The following is a 12730-nucleotide window of genomic DNA, read 5'->3' as shown; positions in this document are numbered from 1 at the left end:
ACAGACAGACAGAGACAGAGAGACAGAGAGAGAGAGAGAGAGAGCAGCAGCAGATGGAGAGCTCTGCGGAATAACTTACTGGTGGCGATTTCCATGCAGCAACCGGTTGCACCAGGAGCAGAGGGGAGGGGAGGGGAGGCTGCAGCCTGAGTGAGCCCTGGAGGACAACAACGCCAACAACTACCCCCAGGGAGCAGGGCCACAGTCAGCTACTTACTTTGCCTTGAGTTGAGAGAGGAGAGGTGTGTGTGTGTGTGGGTCTGTCTGGGTGTTGCTCGCCCCCCCACGGGACGAGGGAGGGAGGAAGGGAGAGTGTGGGTGTTGCAGGTCGCCTTCCCTTCCCCACTGGGCAACCAGCCAACACCACATGCGCAGCTCCTCCCGGGACTCCTGCAGGTGACAGCACTCACCCACTCCCTCCCATCCATCCCTCCCTCCCTCCCTCCAGCCTCACACTTATGCATAACATTAACCACTGACATACACCCCCTCACCACCCCCTCCCCACCCCCAGGACCACGATCCCACCCCCCACCCACCCCTCACATTGCATTGCATTGTGCTGGTGAGCGATCTATTAATAATAATAATAATAATAATAATATTTAATACCAATATTCCCAGATTAAACATTGCCACATCGTTGCAACAGATGCGAGACTATCAATCCCCCCCACCCCCCTCCAGCCCACCCCCCCCTCACCCCCTCCAGCCCACCCCCCCCTCCATCCCCCCCCAGCCCACCCCCCCCATCCCCCTCCAGCCCACCCCCCCCCCCCCCACCCTGAAATAAAAACGATCTTGTGTGTGTGTGTGTGTGTGTGATCTGTCCTCAGCATTTTTTTTTGGGGGGGGAAGAGGGCGCAGCGAACCGATTGCGGATTTTCCGCAACGTCGCTCTCAGCGTTCGTTAAACCGATAACACGTTCGAGACGTCTCGGAAGAGCTTCGCGGTGATGCGCTGCAAAAGTGAATTGAACGGTGCATTTTGTGTCGGGGGGGGGGACCAGAAGCAATGTTGTGGGGGTTTTTACACCCCCCCCCTCCTCCCCTCTCCTCCCAAAAAAAAAAGAAAGCGATCGACGTCTGAAACAAAAACAAAAAAAGACGTCTCACTTTAAGATGATAGTTACTGGTGGATCGGTTCACTGAGCATTTGGGCTTTGTGAATCATTTGGACCTGGTTGTGGCAGCGATCCGGGTTTAGATCGGGTTTACTGACTCAGTGCACCTCACACCGACCCAACCCGACCAGACCCAACCCAGACCAGACCCAGACCAGACCCAGACCCAGACCCAACCTGACCCAGACCCAACCCGACCCAACCTGACCCAGACCCAACCTGACCCAGACCCAACCCGACCCAACCTGACCCAACCCAACCAGACCCAGACCCAACCTGACCCAGACCCAACCCAGACCCGACCCAGACCCAGACCCAGATCCGACCCAACCCAGACCCGACCAGACCCGACCCAACCCAGACCCAGATCCGACCCAGACCCAACCCAGACCCAACCCAGACCCGACCCAACCCAGACCCAACCAGACCCAGACCCAGACCCGACCCAACCCAGACCAGACCCAACCCAGACCAGACCCAACCCAGACCAGACCCGACCCAGACCCAGACCCGACCCAGACCCAACCCAACCAGACCCAACCCAGACCCGACCCAGACCATTATTTTGCCCCAGTGACAATACATCAGCTGATAGCTGGACAGACAAGACAGGACATCTCTCAGCATCAACTGGGTTTGTAAATGTCAGAGAGAAAATTAACCCCCAAACACACACACACACACACAACCCCAAACAAAACCCCTGGTAACACCAAATAAATACATCAACAGCGACTCAGATCAGGAGCTGAGAGAGAGAGAGAGAGAGAGGGACACAGGTTCAGTCTGTATTGTATTGATCTCATCTCTCTCTCTCCCTCTCTCTCCCTCTCTATCAAACACTTAACTCATTTGTATTAATTAACTATTCCAGATCGAAGCTCATTATTATTATTATTACTACTACAGTCACACACACACACACACACACACAGACACCTCTAATATTTCTATCAATATAAAAACCTCACACTTTATAGGGGGCAAACGACCAGCAGCTTTTTTTCTGCCTTTCTACATTTTTTTTAAGGAAGGAAGGAAGAAGAAAAAAAAGAAAAGTGTTTCCGATCTGCTAATAATCCTTAAAAAAACGACCAATTCACAACATAGGGGCTTCCAGGTGAACCTGACTCCTCTGGTGAGAGTGAATGTGTGTGTGTGTGGATCACAGGTTGCAATTGCTTTCAGAACTACAACCTTTCTTTCCACCTTGTGATTTAAATCCTTCCCCCCCCCCCCCCCACACACACACACACATTGATCAGATTATTGGTTCCAATAAAACATCCACTCGAAAGGAAATCAAAAGCAAAGTGAATTCGACAGGATCTTCTCCCCCCCCACAAAAAGAAAAAAAAGATACAGCAGCAGATGTCAAGTCAGTTCAAGAGAAAAATCAGCTGCTGAATTCACTGGTTGGCCAGAGAGAAAAACCTTGGTGTTTTAATTTAAACAGAAGTAAGACTCATGGTCAGCTGTCAGAAGAGAAAGTTTTGTAGCTCAGTGGTTAGAGCACTCGCTTTGCAAGCAAGAGAGCTGAGTTCAATTCCAGGCAGAGGGCGAAACCTTGGGCAAGTTTCCTTACTCCACACAGAGCCTAATAATAATCCCTCCAAAACTAAAAACAATAATTAAATTGGTCATTTTCAATCTACGACTGTTTGTGGGACATTGCTGTGCGCAATTGGCTGCCGCGTTCGCCCACAAATATACAGTCAATTCACTTTACAGTGTGTTCTGTGAAGCGCTTTGGGACGTCCTCCCGACGTGAAAAGCGCTATATCAAATGCAACGATTATTATTATTATTATTTTTGACCCTGGTTTTTCCTAAGATCGTATTCAAGCCCAACCCCCCATCCCAAAGCTGGTACTGACTTACACCCACAAACTGTCTCATATCAGTCCTTCACATACCACAGCAGGAACAGGCGCTTGTAAAGCTTTCAGGTTAGATCCCTTTCCCACACAATGTCAAAACACTGCAGTTAACAGGTCTTTGAGTCAAATATTGGTCCAGAGGTCCCTGGGCTCAGAGCTGTGAAGCAGATCAGTCCCAGGGTTTACTTCAACTGTGATTTGGAAGAGTGTCCTGTCACTACCCCTGAGGGAGGGACCTGGCAACTTGGCTCATTTAACAGTTGTTGGAGGAGCATTGTCAGTAACTGAGATTTTTTTTCCCCCCCTCTCAGCTCCTGTTAACCCGACAAGTCAAAGTCCTAATGGTTTAACTGGACCAGCAGGAGGAAACGTGCCAGTCAGTGTTCACCCTGATAAGCTGTGCAATTTTAGTTGGTTAAAGTCCTGGCTTGTTGGCAGGGCTTGGGAGGACAGATCAGTCACTGGGGGGGGAATCCTCCCACTCAGCTCCTGTTCTTTTTAAAGAAAAGTTCAATCCGATCGTTGTTGTCACAAGTCAAATCGAGTGTTTAGTTATGCTAATAATAACTCCCCATCCTCGCCCACCTCCACTGGCTTCCAATCACACAGAGGATACAGTTCAAGATCTTGGTCCTCACCTTCAAAGCCCTCCATGGTCTTGCTCCCCATACCTCTCCGACCTCCTAACCCCCTACCATCCTGTTCGCTCCCTCCATTCAGCGGGCTCCAGCCTGCTTCACATCCCCCACCTTGCTCGCCCCACTATCAGCGGGCAGGCCTTCCACCACTCTGCACCCACCCTCTGGAACTCCAACCCGCAGTACCTCCATCTCGCCCCCTCCCTCACCACCTTCAAGACCCACTTCAAGACCGTCCCTCTTCGACCGTGCTTTTGATCTCCCTGCTTCCACCCCCTGCCCTCCACCCTCCCCCACCCGACCTTCAGCTCATGTCCGAAACTGTCTGTCCAGCACCTTGGGACGACCTCCATTCTCTGAAAGGCGCTATGCAATGTAATTTTGTTGTTGTTGTTAATTCTGCAAGCCAAAGCCCTAATGGGAAGGGTGGTCCAAACTGGACAAGCAGCAAGGAAAGCTCATCCATATAAAATATCAATAGCAAGCTATGCGGTTTTAGCTGGTTAGACTCCAGCAGTTCCCAACGCACACTTTGGTGTCCCCAAGCTTTGGCTTCTGCCAAACTGCGCCTAATACTTTCCGGAATGCACATTGCATTCCAACAATTTATCTCTGGAATTTCCATGTGTAGGTGGGATGCATGGAATTCTCAGCTTGGTTTGGATATTCTTAAGCATGGAGATGGGTTTCCGCAGACTCCTGGCTGACAAACAAAAATTAAACTCCATCGGTACCTCAATGCATGCTCTGGCTATCCCAAATTGCACCTAATTCTCCAGAACTAGATAAGCAGGATCCATCCCTCCAGGGGTTGAGTGGGCACCCTATACCAGAGAAATGGAAACCAGACATATGGAACTCAGCAGTTTGGAGTATTAAATGTTACGACGTTTTCCATATCTGGAAGCCTTTCACATCGGGCAGAGGTCCCAAGGTGCTGAAGTCAAGGTTTTAATTCCCGCTCACTATTGAGTGGGTCTTGCTGAAAAGTAAGGACACAAGGATGTCCTCAAAGAGAGGATGCATTCCATTGTGATGCTCTCCAAAGTTAACCCGCTGACACTCACTGTCTGGGTCAGACATGATAACAGCCACTTGACCAAGATGCCAGAGGACATTGGTGGAACGGTATTTGGTGTTTTCACAGGAGAAGTGGCGGTGGTGAGGGGTGGATGTGGAAATAATGATTGATTAAAATCACTAGTGCTTTAATTCTGTCATTGAAAATCTATGCTGTTGTTAAAAATGAAAAGAATCCTTTTCAAAGAGAATCCTATTTACCAAAACATGTTTGGCAAATCCTTTTCTATTTTGCTTGCAAACAATGCAATGCCGTAAATTGCGTTGGAATGTGCGGTTGGAACCCTCGAGTGTGGTGAATCACAACGAATGGCTCCAGAGATCTTTGGTTTGTCTGGAAAAGTTTCCAACAACAGAAACTTCCATTGGGGAAGATTCTTCCATTTGATCTTGCGCTTTATCAAGCCGTTGAGATACCTCAAAGCCCTGCACAGGATTTACTGGAAAGTGCACTCAACAATCCACGACTGTTTGCGGGACACTGCTGTGTGCAATTGGCTGCCGTGTTTCGCCCACACAATACAGTCACTCCACTTTACTATATATTCTGTGAAGCGCTTTGAGATGTCTCAACAACATGATAAGGCGCTATATCAAATGCAAGGATTATTATTATTATTGACTGTGCATTTTGTAGGTAAATGCAGCAGCTAACTTGTGCAACGCAATGACCCACAAACAACTATGAAGTGAATGACTGATTCACTGCATCGGAGGGATTTTTGAATGCCCATTAAGGTTGGGAATGGTGACTGAGGACGAACAGCCTCAGCTCTTTGGCTTCTGCTTCCTTCCTTAATCTAAACAGGCCAATCAAACATTTTACCTTTTTTCCCCCACGAAGACGATGCCACTTTAAAAAGCAAAAGAAAAATTCAAGGTTAGTAGCACTGCCGGGGGCAATATTTTACAGGTGGACAGGCTGTATGTTCCTGCCAACCTGCAGCTTTGTCCTGCTTCTGAGGCTAGGCCTGGCACAAGGACGCATTACATCTGTCGTTCTAAATAATTTAGAATGAAATAGGATTAGCTGAATCAGAGATGCAACGAGACTTATTCTTAAAAATACACTACAGTCTGGTACGACATAGGAACACAGAAATGTTCAGCGCAGAAAGAGGTTACATTGCATATTGTGTCTATGATACTCAGGAACACAAACCAAGAAGCTCACAGATCTCTGTTTTAACCACTTGTTTGTATTCAGTTAGCTGATCTCAGCTAACCGAGGTGGAGGGGAGGGGAGGGTTGCATTTGACCTTAGCTCTAGGAGGAGGCGAATCAGCGGGAATTCTGACTTGCAGACATGTAAACTCATATTTGAACCTCATACCTTATAATCACAGAGGGATGGGACAGAGACACACCTAACCTTAAATCTTACAAGTACCTGTACTCCTTATTTGCCCACTCCAACTGTGGTGTTGTATATGAAGGATTGAACTAGAAAGAAGAGTTGGCTAACGACCTCTTCTGAAAAATGCATGTGTTTGGATGTCTGGTGCAGATATTAAGAGCCTGACACCATTCACGATCCAGGCTCAGAAATGAAGAATAGGTGGATAAGGTACAGGAGTTGTGTGAATCATACCAAAGCAAGAGTCAGCTGCTCCCGGGAAAGAGGGAAGAAAAGAGAAACAAACATTCCTTTAAAGGAAGAAGCTACAATTATATCCTTAAGTAGAACTAACAATAATATCTTCGCATTTGATATAGCGCCTTTTCATGTTGTTGAGACGACTCAAAGCGCTTCACAGAATATATTGTAAAGTGGATCAATTATGTATTTGCGGGTGAAACTAAATGAGATACAGCATGTCATAGACAAACTATGCCACAGATTGGTAGGACATGGATCCAGTCAGACCTGCAAATCTCTACTTGGAAGACAAAGCCAGAGCAAGGCTCTCAGACAATGATGCTCTCTTGGAGCTGATCACAAATCCCCTGGATGATTTATTTTGCTCTCTATTTTATCATGGAGGCGGGTGATTGGGCGGGGAGGGGGGAAATAAAGGAAAGTCAAATCCTGACCTCACCTGAGGCCTCAACAATCTCATTATCTTTGCCTTAAAATTTAAGATGGCATAAGCAGAACAGAAAAATCTTAATGTCAGTTTCAATTTGATAGCCAGATTGCCAGAGTTCTTTCTATCCTCTCAGTCACCAACGCCACATTTCTAAAAACATATAATGTATTTTTAAAATCGTTGAATCCATTCCAGGAGATATTTTTGTTAAACAGGAATTGCCATCAGGAACTGTAAATAGACAAAAGTTTTATGACTAATCTCATTATGTAGAGGAATCATAGACACAAATCAACATTCAATTTCCTCCTCCTTCCCACCCCTGCCAATGGTATAATGAGTTGAAGCGTTACATTGGACATTTAAAGATCCTTTTTATTGCAGTCATGATCCTTGTGGCTAAAATCATAATGGCATCATTGTGCTGTAAATTAATTTGAAGCACACACAAGGAACGCAATCTAAAACCCAAGTATATTTAATGCTTTATTCCTACTGTACTTTTTGCTCTGAATCAATAACCAAAGCACCGTATAAATAGATTTGGGGTGCAGTGAATCATGTTGGAGCCTGTTTGGGTGGTGGGGTTCTGAGATCATTTTGAGGAACTTTCATCAGGACATAATTTTTACCTCTGCATCACAAATAAGAGCAATGGGAAGTAATTCAGCCTCTGATCTGTACTTAAATTTTTTTTTGCAGGTCCACTGTGATTAAGAGCGGGAAAGTAGAAACGTGGTTTTCCTTTTCTAAGCCAAGGCAGTATATCCGAATGTGTGAGCCCGGCTCAGTTGGTATCACTCTCATCTCCAAGTCAGAAGGTTATGGGTTGAAGTATCACATCGGGAGTCCGAATTATACGTATACTCCAATACAGTGCTGTGAAAGCATTATCATTGATGAAGGTACCGTGTTTCGGATGAGACATCAAACCAAGGTCTTTGCTGCCTGTTCCGGAGGATGTTAAAGATCCCCCAACATTATATGAAAAAAGAAGGGAGATTCTCCCAGTTTCCTGGCCAATAATTCCCCAAATAAAATTGATCATTATTTCATGTGGATTGGCTGCCGGGTTCACCTACAAAATAACCAATCACTCCATTTTAAAGCATATCCTGTGAAACACTTTGAGATTTCCTGCTGACATGAAATCTCCTATGTCAAATGCGAGGATAATTACTATTTTTATTATAGATTATTAGTATGATTTACAGCACAGAAGGCGCCTTTCATTCCATCGTGCTGTGACAAACTGTATTTGATAATAGAATGGTAAAATGAAATGGTTAAATAAGAATGAATGCTGATAAAACTTTCCGAAAGTTGGAGATCCGATTTTGTAGTTACAACAATTTTCATGTATGACAGGCCTCTCAGGGAGAAAGTATGACTCAAAGCACTTCACAAAAAATGCAGTGAGACCAAGGATGATGGGGGAAGGGACATGGCCAAAGGCAACCAAAGACCAAACTGACATCATTTCAAGTATATCAGTTGTACATTAAAGTAAGTTAGCCAAAAGAAATTATAATACTGTAATAAAGCACGCATCAGGTTATCAAAAGCAGTGGTTGAAATTAGAATCAATCCACATCCCACCCATAAAATACACATAACCACATTACTTTACAGTATATCCTGTAAAGTGCTTTTGAGACATCTTAATGTCACGATAAGGCATTGAATCAAATTAGAATGAGCATTATTAGCATTAGTCCATGCCTATTCATTTCCTTCTGTCCTTACCTCCTAATTTTTAAAACCTATCCCGATTTTTCAATTGTTTTCCAACTCCTGTACCAGTTACTCAGGAATCTTCTTCTTCACTAATTTCCATTAATGAATAATTACAGGCAACTAGAAAGTTCGTTTTGATTAAAGATTTTTTTTATCATCTCAGAGGATAAATTGGCAGTGACAAACAAATACACCTTCCTCAAATGTATCTGAAGCACTGATGCTTCTTCCAACGATAGAGACAGGTGACTTCTCCAGGCGGTTGTCAATGTTGCAGACAGCTACAAAATTTGCAGCAATTAAACAACAAAATTACATTTGTATAGTGCATTTCATATCAGGAGGACGTCCCAAGGCACTGGGCAGTCAAAGTTTCGGACCTGAGCTGGGAGTCGGGATCGGGGAAAGTGGAGGACAGGGGCGGAAGCAAGGTGATCAAAAGTATGGTCGAAGAGGAGGGTCTTGAGATGGATCTTGAAGGAGGCAGGGAGGGGGCAAGGCGGAGGGACTGCGGGATGGAGTTCCAGATGGTGGGGGCAAAGTGTCAGAAGGCCTACCCGCCAATGGTGGGGTGAGCGAGGTGGGGGACGTGAAGCAGGCCAGATCCTGCTGAGTGGAGGGAGCGGGTTAGGAGGTAGCAGAGGTAAGGGGGGGGAGCAAGACCATGGAGGGCAATAAAAGTGAGGACCAGGATCTTGAACTGTATCCTCTGTGTGATGGTAAGTCAGTGGAGTTCGGCAAGGATGGGGGTGATAAGGTCACGGAACCTGGTGAGGGAGAGGGCATGAGCTGTAGCGTTCTGGATGATCTGCAGCCTATGGAAGGAGGACTTGGGGAGGCCGATAAACAAGGAGTTTGCATAGTCAAGCCTCGATGTAATGAAAGTGTGTATGAGGGTTTCGTCAGCCTGCGGTGTGAGACAGTGGCGGAGTCGGGTGATGTTGTGGAGGAGGGGGAAGGCAGAGCGGGTCATGGTGCAGATGTGGGGTAGAAAGGATAGTTGAGGGTGAAAAAGATGCCAAGGTTCTGGACTCGCTTAGCAAGGTGGAGTGTGTAACCATGGATGGTGATGCTGTCAATGCCTGAGGTGAGGAGGAGCTGACTGGAGCCAGTCAAGAGAGCCTCGGTCTTGTTGACATTCAACTGAAGAAAGTTGGCTCTCATCCAGGACTTGATGTCCAACAGACATTCTGTCAGGACAGCAGTGTTCCTGGAGTCAAGGTTGGAGGCAGAGAGGTACAATTGGGTGTCATCTGCATACATCAAGGAAAACCTTAGAGTTGGATAAATTATTCTGTTTCATTTTTCTTGAATTTATTATTTTACAAGTGTATAGGAAGGAGAGTGAAAGTCCTGGGTAGAGGTACTGTAACAGAATCATGCCCGAATCATACATAGCAACAAGATGGGTGCAGCTCTACGGCATTATAATTACTGTAGTGTTTGTTACAGTGGCAGTTGCTTTCAGACTGTTGTTGGACTGCTACTTCCACCCCTTCCTGTGCACGCACACTCGATATGTATATGATGATGCTGCTTTTTCTTCTTGCTATCAGCGCAGCCGTGCCTTCGATTGCAGTTTTATAAGATTCTTTTTGGCCTGCCGGGTGTCTGACACGTGAAAAGTCATCACCCTAGTGTCAAAACCACATTGAGAATTCCATGCATCCCACCTCGACATGGAAATTTCAGAGATATTTATTGGAATGGAAGGCACACTCTCTTCCTGGAGGTACCAATCCTGCTTAAAAATATTAAAAGAATATTGGGACGTCCTCCCGATGTGACAGGCGCTAAACAAGTGTAATCTTGTTGTTGTTATCTAATTCCAGAAATTGTTAGTCGCAGGTTCTCGAAAGCCAAGGATTGGGGACCTCAAAGTTGTTGTTGGGATACTGCTGGAGTCTAACCACTTAAACCCAGCCTGTCAAGCTTTCCCATTGCTTGTCCAGCTAGGACTACCTTACCCGCCAACGTTGATTTTAAAGGTTAGAACAACATTTTTAAGGGCTAAAACAAGGTGTGATTTTTGATACTCCAGACTAGCGGCTCCACTATTTGAAACGGCTGAGCTATATGAACATAATGTAAGATACAGCCCAGTAAACAGAACATCAACAAGACAAACATTGTTACAACAACATGGCATGGTACAGAGGAAATAATCCTTACCACATGTCAACCCAGTACGTTCACTGCACTAATCCAGCTCTGTTTACAATTGCAATTAAATTAAAAAACAAACAATAACCCTCCTTCCCACCCACACTGCATATCTGCTTTGTTCTCACTCCCGCACTAAAGGGCAAATGTGGAGGGAAGCACTCATCATTCACAACAAAAAAACAAACGTTAAAGGGATGGTAAAGGCTGCTGTTGACAAAAGGAGGTATTTGTTTCATTAAGCTCCTCCCTAAAGGTAAGAAGGGATTCAACTCAATACTAATGCATTGTACCAATCTGATCCCACACCACAAGACTGATATAAAATACACTAACTACTCTAGCATTGTACATAAATTTACCCTGTGTCAGCCTGGCTCGGTTGGTGGTACTCTTGCTTCTGAGTCGGAAGGTTTTCGGTTCAAGACCCAAGTTGGGACTTGGAACTCACATAGTTTAAGCTTATACTTCAATGTCGTGCTGGGATGTGCTGCAATGTTGGAGGGCCCATACTTTGGATGAGACTTTAAACTGAGGCCCATCTACGTTAAAGATTGACGTTAAAGATCCCATGGCATTTCTTTTGAAAAGAGAGGGAGTTTCTCCTGGTGTGATTCATGGCATAAATCAAGAAATATTCAGAAAAGAATATTTATTTTGTTGGCCAACCATAAAGGTTGGCCACCACTGATCTAGGCGGATACTTCACAGGACAGAGAGAAGCACTGGATTGACAAGTGGAGTCCTGTAGCTCAGTGGTTAGAGCACTCGCTTTGCAAGCGAGAGACCTGAGTTCAATTCCAGGCAGAGGGCGAAACCTTGGGCAAGTTTCCTTACTCCACACAGAGCCTAATAATAATCCCTCCAAAACCAAAAATAAATTGGTCATTTTCAATCCACGACTGTTTGTGGGACATTGCTGTGCGCAATTGGCTGCCGCGTTCGCCCACAAATGTACAGTCAATTCACTTTACAGTGTGTTCTGTGAAGCACTTTGGGACGTCCTCCCGACTTGAAAAGCGCTATATCAAATGCAACGATTATTATTATTATTATTATTATTATTAAGTGCCTCCTTTCAAATGGGATATTGAACTGGGATCCCATTTGCTCAGATACTATAATTGTTAAAGATCCCAATATGCTGTTCAACAATTGGAGAGAGTTTCTCCTAATGTCCTGGCCAACAATCCTCTGGAAAAAATCGATCATAATTTAAAAAATTACATTTATATAGAGCCTTTCATTTCAGGAGGATGTCCCAAAGTGCTTAACAGCTCTGACTTGGCACCAGAGCTGGGATGGGAGCCGAGGGGTTGTAAGGAGGGGAAAGATGACCGAAGGTGCGGTCTAGTGGTACAATCTTGCTACAGACCTTGAAAGGGGTAAGGAGGTGAGTCAAAAGAATTGAGGGATGCATCTGCAACGAGTAGGGCAGATAAGCATTCATTTTGTTTTTTGTTTGCGAGTAATTGCTGTGCACAAATTGGCTCCCACATTTGCTTGCAATAACAGTTAGTACACTTTGCAATAATGATATTTCGATGCAATAAATCCCTATAAAAATGGAAGTTCATTGTCAGCTTAGACTTTGAACTCATGTTCCAAAATAAGGCTTAAACCCACAACCTTCTGATCCAGAGACGAGAGTGCTGCCAAACTGTTTTATGTCCACCGAATAATAGCAGAATGAAAGAAACACTAGCAATTATTTTGGGTCGGGGGCGGGGGGAGGGGGAAACATTTGATTTATGCTGCTTCTGAGTGCAACACAGAACACATCTCTGGCAACTCTATGTATTTGGTGATAATAATATTTCTTGTATTTGATATAGGCGTGTCATCACATCGATGAAACGTCTCAAAACACTTCACAGGATTGACTGCAAAGTGCAGTGACTATTTGTAGGCGAACACAGCAGCCAATTTGTGCACAGTAATTACCCACAAACAGCCATGAAGTGAATGACCAATTTTATCTGGGGGATTGTTGGCCAGGAGACCAGGAGAAACTGTCTTCCCAATTAGAGCCATGGAATCTTTCACACCCACCTGAAGAGGACCAACGGAGCCAGATT

At 45.2% G+C, this 12730-nt stretch overlaps 1 protein-coding gene across 1 annotated transcript in view; it reads right to left on the bottom strand.

Moving 5' to 3' along the window:
* The window catches only part of fhdc1 (FH2 domain containing 1), a 42274-nt gene extending 42153 nt beyond the window's left edge, over nt 1-121 (bottom strand). Inside the window, exon 1 of the mRNA XM_042338498.1 lies at nt 80-121. The gene's annotated coding sequence lies outside the window, so the exon portion shown is untranslated. The remainder of the gene's footprint in view (nt 1-79) is intronic.
* Nucleotides 122-12730: the final 12609 nt, after the last annotated feature.

Source organism: Callorhinchus milii, unplaced genomic scaffold (assembly GCF_018977255.1).
Source record: "Callorhinchus milii isolate IMCB2004 unplaced genomic scaffold, IMCB_Cmil_1.0 Scaffold1, whole genome shotgun sequence".
Taxonomy (NCBI): domain Eukaryota; kingdom Metazoa; phylum Chordata; class Chondrichthyes; order Chimaeriformes; family Callorhinchidae; genus Callorhinchus; species Callorhinchus milii.
This window is presented reverse-complemented; position numbering and strand designations above follow the sequence as displayed.